Genomic DNA, 12,181 nt, shown 5'->3' with positions numbered 1-12,181 from the left:
CTAAGCAGATTCCAGGCCCTCTGTGGGGGGAGTGGAGGAGTACAGAGGAGAGGATTCACCTGTGGTTATCCATGTATTTCTGCAAGATTTTCATTCGGAGCTCTCCTAGACCACTCCTCCCCTCCTGATGCCCACACAAGCTTTTCAAGTCAGGTGAAGAAGGCAATCACAGCCATTCCCATTGTCCCACTCCTGGACCCTCTCACTGACTCCTCTCCCCAGTGTGTCTCTGCACTGGGGTACAGTTCTGGTTTGTAAAAAGTTCAGCTCTATAAGCACACTGTGGGCCATCCTGAAGATGGAATAGTACTCAGTGTTCTAGAGGAATGAGCTATTGAACCATGAAGACATCAAGGAACTCTAAGTGCCTATTACTAAGTGAAAGAAGACAATCTGAAAAGACACCAACTGTTATAATTCCATCTTTATGATGTTCTGGAAAAGGTTAAAACTGTGGAGACAGTATAAAGATCAGTGGTCGCCAAGAGTTGGGGGAAGGAAGGGATGAAGAGGTAGAATGCAGAAAACTGTTAAGGCCATGGAATTATTCTGTTAGACACTGTAATGGCGGACACATGCCACTCTACATTTGTCACAGCTCACAGAAGGAACAAGACAAAGGGTGGACTCTAACATAAACTATGGACTTTGGGTTTTAACGACACATCAGTGTAGGTTCACTGATTCTAGCAAACCTACCACTGTGGTGTAAGATGCCAAAAGAGGGCAGGCTGTGCCTGTGGGGAGGAGGGGGACTATGGATTTGGGAGCTCCCTACACTCTTTGCTCAACTTTGCTGTGAATATAAAACTGCCCTAAAAAAAAAAAATAAAGACTATTTTTTTAAAGTCTTGTTCTATAGCTCAACAGTCTAGTATACTAGCCACCAGCCTCATGTGGCTCCAAAACATTTGAAACATGGCCAGTCCAAACTGACACATGCCATAAGTATAAAGGATACTCTGGATTTTGAAGACTTAGTATGGAGAAAAAAGAAAGCAAAACCTTATATACTGATTATATATTATAGGTGCATGTTGAATATTCTACATTAAATAAGATGTTATTTAATTTTACCTGTTTCTTTCACTTTTTAAAAATGTGGATACTAGAAAATTTGCCAATTGTACAAGCAGCTTACAGTCTGCTTCTATTGGGTAGTACTGACCTAGAGGATCCCAGAGACCCATAGTTCAGTCTTAATCCAAAAATCTTTGCAGAAGCCAAGTCAAATGAAGCCACAATTTGAGAGATTTCTTGCAAAGACAGACAAACTAGAGTCTTCCTTGATGGTGCCAGAAAGCTCCAACTTCAACTTGACTCAGAAGAGGGTCTCAATAGTATCCTTCAGCCTGATAATTAACAAAGCAGGCTTGGCGGAATTCTAGCCACTGCTGTAAACAACGAAGGAGTAAAAATGCCAAACAAGAACAAAAACAAAACAGAGGACCAGAAAGTTAGAGTGGCAGAACAGTTTCTATGTACAAAGTGCAGATTAAGGGTTGGGGATGTGGCTCAGTGGTAGCGCGCTCGCCTGGCATGTGTGCTGCCCGGGTTCAATCCTCAGCACCACATACAAACAAAGATGTTGTCTCCGCCAAAAAACTAAAAAATAAATATTAAAAAATCTCTCTCTCTCTCTCTCTCTCTCTCTCTCTCTCTCTCTTTCTCTCTCTCTCAAAAAAAAGTGTAGATTAAATTCCACTTATTTATTAAACCCTCTACTCCTCAGCAAAAGGAAAGTGGAGCCTCACATTGGTTCTGATGTTCGGGAAATCTCAATGACAGAGGCCCAGTAAGCTTTCATTGGATTGTTCTTTCAAGATGTCTTTCCAGCTCGCTCAGAGCACTGCATTTGCAGATGACCAACCTTGTCCCGCATCCCCACCCCCTCCCCCACTGTACAGATCAAACACAATCTGATCCACTTCTTCACACTCTCCATTTGCCCAGTTCTTCTCCCATAGCCACAACCTTGAGGAGACAAATAACAGGGATGTTTTAAAGCCCTGTGAACTGTGCTTTGTTTCACCATTTAAAATTGTGCTGTTCTAATCTCAACCCCGTCCAGCTGTGACACAATCAACTAAATCTGTTTCATCTTATCAAACAGTTCAGAATCAATCCTTGTGGCTTCCTCTTACTCCAGCAGAACCCAGCCTTTTGAGATTACATCAGAAGCCAGCCTCACCTTCCTCCACGCTGCGAAAGGAAAGCCAAGCCAAATTGCTCCTTGCCTCTTCCCAAATACAGGACTTCTTTCCTCAACAGCGAATTGGTTCTCACTTCCTCCAGGTCACCTTACCTCCTCTCTCCTTACAACGCCATTGCTTTGGCATCTGCTCCAATGATGTCACCACAGCCCCCACTCTACATAGCTTTCTCCTGACTTCAATGCCAGAAACAATTTTTGATACTACTTCCTCCTCCATCCAGGGCATATTGAGTCCCCCCCATCTCTGTGTGGCAATATCAAATGGCAGATACCTAAGTATGATTCAAAGCAGTAAGGGGCATGTTTTATCTCATCTCCCCTCAGAGTCCCATTCCCCACCCGTATTTAAGAATATCTTTGCACACTCTAGGTGCTAAATAAGAGTCTAAAAACAATGAGTTGCTGTTTTGTGTAACATTGATATTATTTATCGTCATTCTGCATAAAAAATGAAAATGTGACAATAACCATAAAGTCACACTGACCACAAAGCAATATCCAGGAATCTTGCTAATAGTCCAGACAAGTGCCCATCTGTATAAACATTTCCAATTCCATGCAAGTTTAATGGCAAACACATTTTCACCTTGGCTTCTTCACTTCATCAACTCCCCTGGCAATGCAAAATCACTCCAAGTACCACTGCTTCGTTGCTGGAAAAAACAGTTGGCTTTGCCACTCACACTGTATGTTAAAACATTAGTTTAATATGGTACCTTTAACTAGTGAGAATGTGTCCATATGCTGGAAACAGAAAGTTTCCCTTGGAAACAGAAAGTCTTGGCAGTGCCGCCCTAGGTTATAAACACTGGTGATATTCAAGGAATCAATCCACAAACCCATAATAAGCACACAATGGACCTGCACTGCCTTAAAATCAGTGAGAAATACATACAAAATTATGAGACTCAGCCTCCTGCCCCTCTGGTGGACACCTAAGAGACTAGCCCAGGATCACCAGTAAGAGAAGAGGAGGGAGAGGCCAGAACCTAGAGTCCTGGGCCTTGTCCTTTAGACCTCACCTCAAAGGCTCTTCATTCCTAGAAGAGTAAGATACAGAGAGAAAGATGAAAGGAATAGAATGAGATCAGCTCAGGCTCAAGGGGTGAGGCCAGGAGGCCCAGGTTCCCAGGCCTCCCAAGAGGGGTGACTCATCATGGGAGGATCCAGCCAGAGAAATATAGGGAAGGCCTAGGGAGATGGGAAGGGGAGGAACAGCCCAGGGTGGCAGGAGAACATTGTGCAGGTTTGCAAAGGAGTCGTGTCCAATGTGGTGCTCTGTGGGGAGCCTAAAATAGAAGTGCCTGAATGGGGCAAAGTTACGCGAGGACACAGAAACACACCAGGGGGCCTGAAGATCAAAGTATTAGGACTCAATACTGGCATTTACCTGTTCACCAAAACCCTTGCCCTGGATCCTGGATTTTCTTACTGAAAACAATCCCTCTGCCTTTAGTGTACCTACTGTTGTGAATGTGATTAAAATGAAATCTAATGTGCCATGAGAGATAATTCCACCTCTACTAACTCCTTATCACTGTGTACAATTCATGAATGCATGCAAAGCAGAGCCAGCCCTCCTATCTGGCACACTTCTCCCCAGAACATGAAAATTTCAGTCTACATCAATCACTCTTCCCAACACTTCAACCTCACCCAGTTGGCCAACTGGTTTCAACTTGCAAACAAGAAGGAAATATCAAGCAAATCGATCTGCTGAGATCTGCTGATGCCTACCTCTGCATACCAGGGCCTTCTGTTCCCAGGGAAGGCTCAGTACTTGGACAACATTGTTAAAATGGCCCTTTATCAGGGAAAGTGTTTCTATTTAGGAAAATAAACCAGAGAGGCACAAGGAGACTCTACTGAAAGAACCACGCCCACCTCACCCTGGTCTGAAAAGATTTACCACTGGAGTGGGAAAACAGACTCACTGGGCTCCACCCTAATGAAGGGAACTCACAGTTTCCTCTGGCTTTGAAAAGATTAATAAATGAGACTGCTAATTGCCTCATAAGTTCTTAGGGCTCAAAACTGGACAGTAATAAAATTTGTACAGCTATTAAAGAGCAAATTGTTTACCATAAGACTACCTTAAAGATAATTTAAGGGTATGTCCTTTAAAAGAGAACACCACAGGTTTTACTGGACTTTACTATTTCCCTCCAAAATCATAGTTACAACAAAAAAGTTCTTTTTTTTTTCCAAATTAAGTAGTTTTAACTCCCCCCCCCACCCCTCCGCCAAAAGAAAAGCAAAACGAGATTGCAAAATGTTGAAACAAACAGTAAAGCTTTTGTTTGTCAACACTTCAAATTAAGTACAAGTTTCACTTAACTGGAACCAAGAAGAACCAGGTCCAGAAAGCCCAAATATTGATTCAGACAAACACACAAACAAAAACGTGTTTCGACAGGGCTGGTGCACAGAGGCAAATTTGAGTCTAACCCAGCAGTTTCAGAAACACACCCACTTGTAGCTGAAACGTGGAGTGTTATTGGGTTACCACAAAACAGATCCCTAGCAACCAAGATGAATCAATCAGGAACAGGATGACACAAAAGAAGATTTTTAAAACAAAAATGCATGGGGGTGGGAATGTGGAGGGTGGGGTTTCCCCACCAAAGCCTGTCCTGGACACTACAGTCTGTCCTGGACACTACAGGAGGCAGGACCACACTCGAATTTTAAAACAAACAACGAAATGCATGAATGAGGGGGAAGGGGAGTTCCCACTGTACTCCACCCTCCATCCCCCTAAATCATCTTTATTTAATAGAACCTTCTGGAAGCACATACTTTTCTCCTTGCTCTTACGGTCCTGATTAATGCTTGAGTCATAAGGCCAAGTCATTCCCCAGAATTCTTGGAATTCTGCCCAGTGGCCTTGATCAGACTGAGCAGGAAGCCCCTGCAGCACTTGCTCTAGCTTGTCCCTTTTGCTGCCTGAGCTGGCTTCAATATTTGTGACCCAAAGACCCATTGCAGCTTCTCTCTCTCAGAGCCTCTCACTGCCAGTCTCATGAGGATGGAGGGGGCAGGAAGTGATTGGTAAGAAGAATGATGTCACTTGGCATGAAGGGCTGTCAGGATTGGGAAATAGAGTCCTTCACATTTACAATTCAATTTCAGTGTCTTATGGCCCATATATTGTTCTTTCAACATGGCTCAGCTGCCTACAGAAAAAAACTCAAACTTCAGCATTCAAGATCTTCCACACTCTGGAATTCACCCACCTTTCCTTAAATACCTCCTACACACATACTCCCTACAAAAAAAAAAATCAGACTGGACTGTCAACTCTCCTCCAAACTTGCTCAGCACTGTCCAGGCACTTCTCCAAGTTCCCTCCAACCAGGGCTCTATGTGGATGGGATGACAACAACCAAATGAAATTTAGGATACAGACAATCATAACAAGTGTCATCTTTTCACACACCCTTGTTGCTTTGTACTCCTGCTGCTCCTTGTGGATCTATGAAACATCAGAGTTGAACACGTGAAGGCGATCTCCAACTATATTGGCAAATGGGGCTTCTGACTCAATCATTTGTGTGTCCTCCAAGGTCTGAGCACACTGACACACAGTAGGGAATCAATTGCATCTTGGGATGGGTTTACACACAGTGGGTCTTTCCAATTCAGAAGGTCTATTTTTTTTCCCTCTTTTCTAACATTCTTGCTTTCCTCAATTATCTTTCCTTCAGACTAAACATTCAAATGCAGGTCCAGTTTTATATATTCAGAGCTGAGGGTACCAATTTCCAGCGTCTGAGAATCTTGCAAAGCCCGGCAGATGACTGATAGTATACAGCAGCTGCTTGAATCCTAGCACAGGACAGCTTGGGAATGTAACTTTCACCTCCTTTGGGCATGAAGCAAACGAGGTGGCAGCAAGGAGGTAGGACACGCAAGTGGCCTTAGGACTCTGATTTCCTCTGAGCTGGGAGTATATAGTCTGGGTGTGGTGAGGAGACAAGGGGCATAGACAAAGGACTCTGTCACAGCCACTCCCTAGACTCAGAGTGTTCCACACCAGACCTGGGATCAGAACTCAGACTGTTTGTGTGCTATGGGCTTGTGCTCTAACAAGGTGGAGCTCAAATGGCTTAAAAGCTTCAGGGGTGTACCCTAAAAGGCAGATTTGGAAGTAATCTCCAACGAAACCACCTAGGATCACAAGTGTGGGCATCTCCCAACCTCTACTTATGACCAGTCCCCTAAATATAAGTAGAGGACTGCCTCTGGCAATAGAAGAAGGAAAAATCTACCAGACAGTGAATGGGCGGAAAGAATTTTTTTTTTTTAAGAACTGGAATTTCCTCTGGTGTGGCCTACAACTGGAACAGGGTGTGGCACCAGGGAAAAATGAAGGAAGATGATTCCCATGTGCAAAAATAGAGAAATATCCAATTTCTATTTAACTCTCACAATCAGATCAGGAAGGCAGCTTAAGTTGCCATCACTTCAAACAATACATCCTGAGGAGAACAAAATATGAAGTTCAGGTCTAGGAAAAGATGCATTAAAGGAGGAAAGAGCTCAGACATTTGAAAATGAACATTAATTTGGGAAAAGATGACATTAAAATCCAATTAATATCTATACAATCCATTTATTTTGTCACTTTTCTTTCTCTCCCCAATAGTCTTTTGAGCATGGACTCTGTGTGTATGTGTGTATGTGTGTGTGTGTGTGTGTGTGTTGTCCTCTGTTGTATTCCTAAAGCCTATAACTGAGTGGAGCATTGTAGGTGCTTAATACACAGTTTGTGGGAAAAAGGATGTTTAAAGCTGCCTACTAGAGCCTGGAACTCCTTTTATGACACACCCACCATCCCATAATAAAAAAGGACTCTGAAGGCCCTATACCCTGCAAGAGCAAAAAGTGAGAACAAAGACAGCTGACAATGCATTAGCATAGATTCTAGACCCAAAGATGCAGGAAGAACTCACAGCACCCCTCAAATCAATTGCAAATAAAGATGAGTGTCTACTTTGCCAGGAAAACTACTTAAATCAGAAATTAGTCAGAAATGAATGGCCATGACTGTAAGCCTAATGTCAATCAATAGGGTACTTAGCTCCAAGAGGCAAGACGCTAAATATCAAGACTCCAGGCCAATACTGATCTAGACAGTGAGTCAGCAATATTTGCTGGCCATCTAAAACAGGCAAGTCACTAAATCATAAAACTCCAAATGAAAAATTTAAAAATGTGCATATGTGGTCACACCCTTCCACTGCAGAGGTAATGGATGCTTTTGTAGAATCCCTTGAAACGATTATAGGTGTATTTAGAAAAGGGCTAGAAACTGCGAGCAGGAATGTCCCAGGGCAGGGCACCTCTGGGGTCCTGGTTTCATCTAAAATCTTCCTTCACCTTTCCTGAATAGTATGGTTCCTTAATTCCACAGCCTCCAAATCTAAAAATAGCAGATCCATTTAGGTTAACAAGGTTTTGTTCTTCTTCTTTTTTCAAAAATTTAACTCCTCTGGATTGCTGAGGATTTTAGGACCACCAACCATTTTTAACCTAGTACTGTTCTAATTTGCTCGTATCTAGTCTGGTATGAGTACATACACTGAAATGGGCAAGAGGAAATAATACCACAGAACCTGGACAAGCCTGAATGATGATTCCCTGGATGGTGATTCTAACATGTCAAGGAAGCAGATCAGTGGAGAAAAGAAAATGGAGAGGTGATGCAGTGGTGCACACCTGTAATCCCAGCAATTTGAGAGGCTGAGGCAGGAAAACCACAAGTTCAAGGCCAGACTGCAACCTAGAGAGATCCTTTCTCAAAATAGAAAATAAAACCACTGTGGATGTAGCTCAGTGACACAGCACCCGAGTTCACTCCCCAGCACTCGGGGGAAAGAAGCAGGGGGAGGGGAAATGGGAGAGGTGGCAAAGACACAATTTTCCAATTAAAATAATTTAATCAAGATGTAATTTTTAAAACCAAGAAAAAAAAACCTGAAAAATATTTCAGTTACTCTTCCTACTCACATATGGACCCTCACCCTCCCACCTCCCCTTCCCCAATGGGAAATAGGGCAGCGCTGAAATACAGTACATGTTTTAAAATATAAATAAATAAAAGTTTCTCTGGGCTGGCCTGGGAGCCTAAGCAACTGCGATAACAATCTTTCCTGTGTAAGTGAATACTGTATTCCAAACTACCAAGCTAAGAACAGGCAGAGCAGCATCCACAACTGTGGACTGAAGTCATCAGTAGAGTGTGACTGACACTCAGGCCCTTGGATTCCAAGAGTTCTTGTAAAGTCGCGCCTAAAGACCCCAAGTGCACCTATGTGGCCACTACTTTTACCCACAGCTTCAACACGGCAAATCTTACTACAAAAAGGATACTTTTCTGACATTTGTATGGCACTTAGTGTTTTCGGTGTTCTTTACATTTTTATGTTTTGAACTCTTCAACAACAACCCTGTTTCGGTGCAGGCGTCCTGAAATCGTTTTCACAGATAAGAAAACGTGGAATCCAATTCCTCCACGCCAGCACTGGGACCTGCGGCTCAGGAGCCACGCCCTTGCTCTACCCTCAGTCCCTGACTCACTGTTACTCATCGAGTAACAGTCAAGGCAACCCTCCCCACAGGACCACGGGGGACACTTCCTTCCCATTGCCAATGTGTTCAAGCAAGTAGGAAACTGCCCAGATGGAGTGAAATCCGAAGCCGCCACCCTACACGATAATCTAGACAAAGAATGAGCTGAGGTTTTTGTTTTGTTTTATTGGCGATGTGAGCTGGCAACTCAAAACTCCCACTCCTCGTCCTCGGCTACTACTGGTCGTCTGCTCAAGCTCCACAAATGCGCTTCAGCTGAAAGGAAAGTAACTGGAAACACTTGGGGATTTACTTTGCGGAAGGCGTAAAGCTTTTGTTAAACTTGGAGGGAAATGCCCACCGCCTGCAGCGGGAGACTCCCGGACGGCCACACCCTGTCCCCCACCAGCGCCTGGCACCTCAGGAATGCGGGGGCCCCCTCGGCTCTCCTTCCTGCATGGCCTCGCTTGGGCTTCCTGCGAGGACTCCAAGGGGACGCAGGACTCCCGATCTCTGTCCTGCACCCCCAGGCCTGAACACATATGGGCCCCTCTCCCCTGCCCGGGACTCTTCGCCTCTGCTCCCCCACCCTCACAAAAACGGGTGCGGACAGTCCCTCCAATTCCCTGCCCCGCGGGGCCTCAGGGTCCGGGTCCCCCGAGCCTCATTGCAAGGCGGTTTCCTCCTTTCGTGCCTCCCCGAGCCCCGCTAGCGCTGCGGGCCGGAGGCCATAGCGGGCGGGCNCAGCTCCCATCCCGAGTCAGGGTGAGTCACCCTACCCCCGTCAGCCGGCCCGCAGGGCAGCCGCGCCCAGAAACAGCCCCGGATCCCGCCGCGCAGAGCGGCCCCACGCCCACCTCCCTGCCCTGGGTCAAAGCCCCGCCGAGGCTTTCCCGAGGCCCATTAAGGGCTCAGATTCTTTCTTTCTCATTTTACTTCTTGAGTGCCACGTAGAGTTCTTAGTCTGGGCTTGGGTTAATAAATGAGCAGACTCTGGTTTGCTTTAGTCACTTAAAAAAAAAAAAAAAAGAGCTTTCAGGTGTCAAAGCAATGGAGAAAAGAATTGTTCCAAGAAACATGAATTTGTATTCCCCGGGTTGGATGATGTTGGCATCCGGCGCCCCATTACTGTCCGCAAATATTAGTTAACCTCTGGTCGCTAGTTGGAGCTAGCTGGATTCACCCGTCCTGCTCAGCAAAATCTATCTGCCTGAAACACCAGGGCGCAAGGAGGCCCCAACCCTGTACCAGGAGGGAGGGGTTAGGGTGAGGGATAGGCAGAAGTCAGGAGCCAGGATCACGTCCCAGTCCCACCTCGGGAGGCGCCCTTTCCCCGGAGACAGCTGTGCTGTGTCCTCTCTGCTCCTCCTGGTACCTGGCTGCCCACTCCGCGCAACGGGCAGCTTGTAGTGGCCTTGTGGCAGGACGTCCTGAGCTGGGTGGGGCCCACAGCTTTGAAACCCAAGTTTCGGGAAATAACATTTCTCCCCTCCTTTCATGACTGCTGGGGTTTTTCGCAACTGTTCTTAACTTAAACTGTTCTCTCTGTGGGTTTTGTTGTTTCTAGCTTTACTAACTGCTTTGCTGCCAAATCACACTGGAAACGTGGGCAAAAACACTGATGTGTGACTGAGCAAATACTGTATTCAAACCTCAAACTAGCAAAAATGCTGTGCTAAGCATCTGCAAGACCTTTCTCCAAGTCTTTGAATTCACCTTCCTCACTAACTTCTGGAGTCTCTTTCTCCTACTCTTGATTTTTCTGTGTTTTATCCTCCACATATTTTTAACATCCACTTTCACTTTCCACTTGGGCCATCATTGCACACCTGGAAATGGGAGAATGATAGCAAAGCCAACATTGGTACTGTGCTCATTGCACATAGCCAAATAGCTGCAAAGTCCACTTCATCTGGGGTCTCAATACCGAGCCCAGAGCTCCCTGTGATCCAGTGCTTTCACTAGGAATAACATATACATAAGCCCTAACAGAAGGACAAATATAAATAAACACTTTTGATACAATTTCTCATTTACATTTATACTTCTTAAACTTTGACCAAAAAAAAAAAAAAAACCGTGTTTATCTGTCTATTTGGTGGGAACATTTTGGAACATAAGAGGACACAGGCAGGCGGGAGTCAACCTCCTTTCTCTTACTTCTCATGGGCAGGTCCAATGGTCTGGAGGCTTTATCATTGAGCTACATTCCCTCACCGTCCCCCTCCCCCCCCCTTTTTTATTTTGTTACAGGGTGCTGAGGACTGCTAAATTTCCATAGTTTTTTAATTCCCACTTGTGCTGTAAGAGACCCTCTACAGAGATAAAACTAAATTCAAATCATATATAAAAGTCATAAAATATCCCAAGTGATTTCTTTCTTTTTTTTTTTTTTTTTTTTTTTTTTTTTTTGCTTATCTTGGGCATTTGGCAAATCCAAACTTATAGATCTGTGCACTAGCAAGACTTTGATCTATGCTAAAGAACTTGGCAGTGATGTTATAAAAATAAAGTGGTTAGAAGTCATGGTTCACTATTTCTAAGGAATGGGAGACCAGTTTTGCCTGTATAAAAGAATTTTGAATCTTTAACCAAGAAGTCTCTTCCTTCTTTCTGTCTCTCTATTGTTCGGGAGAATGTTTTCTACATGAAAAACTGCAGATGATGTCTGTTGTTGTGCATTTTGTCCTCAAAACAATTGACTTTGATTCACTGATCATGTCTAGCTAGTAATGATGAACACTCACTAAATGTTATAGAACAGAATTATTCACAGAATCAAAGAATATGAGAGCAAGGAGGGGACTTGGGGATAAACTTACTTACTTATTTATTTATTTATTTATTTATTATTGGGGATTGAACCCAGGGCTTCCCACATGCTAGGCAAGTGCTCTATCACTGAGCTATATTGCCCCCATTCCCTTTTCTTTCTTTCTTTCTTTTTCCTTTTTTTTTTTTTTTTTTTTTTTTTTGGTACTGGGAATTCAACCACTGAGCAACATCTCCAGCTCTATTTTGTATTTTATTTAGAGATAGGGTCTCACTGAATTGCTTAGCACCTTGTTTTTTGCTGAGGCTGGCTTTGAACCCTCAATCCTCCTGCCTCAGCCTCCCAAGCCACTGGGATTATAGATGTGCACCTCTGTGCCGGGTTTCTACTCCTATTTTTGAAGAAACTCAAAGACCAAATAAGTCTCCTGTCCCATCCAGGGATTCAGTAAATGAACCCTTGGTTCTTGTATCAGTTACAACATAACAAATTACTCCCTGAAATTTAGTGGTTAAAGCATAAACAACCTAACTGATATTTGCTCATGATATTGCAATTTGGGAAGGACTTTAAGGACAGCTTGGCTTTGCTCCACATGATGCTGGTTTTTGATTGAAAGT

At 44.2% G+C, this 12,181-nt stretch overlaps 1 protein-coding gene across 1 annotated transcript in view; it reads right to left on the bottom strand.

Annotated features, from left to right (window-relative positions):
- The window catches only part of Anxa2 (annexin A2), a 41,968-nt gene extending 30,026 nt beyond the window's left edge, over nucleotides 1-11,942 (bottom strand). Inside the window, exon 1 of the mRNA XM_048793654.1 lies at nucleotides 11,938-11,942. The gene's annotated coding sequence lies outside the window, so the exon portion shown is untranslated. The remainder of the gene's footprint in view (nucleotides 1-11,937) is intronic.
- Nucleotides 11,943-12,181: the final 239 nt, after the last annotated feature.

The sequence above is a fragment of the Marmota marmota genome, unplaced genomic scaffold (genome assembly GCF_001458135.2).
Source record: "Marmota marmota marmota unplaced genomic scaffold, marMar, whole genome shotgun sequence".
NCBI classification, from domain to species: domain Eukaryota; kingdom Metazoa; phylum Chordata; class Mammalia; order Rodentia; family Sciuridae; genus Marmota; species Marmota marmota.
Note: the sequence above shows the minus strand (reverse complement) of the source record. Positions and strands in the feature narration are given on the sequence as shown.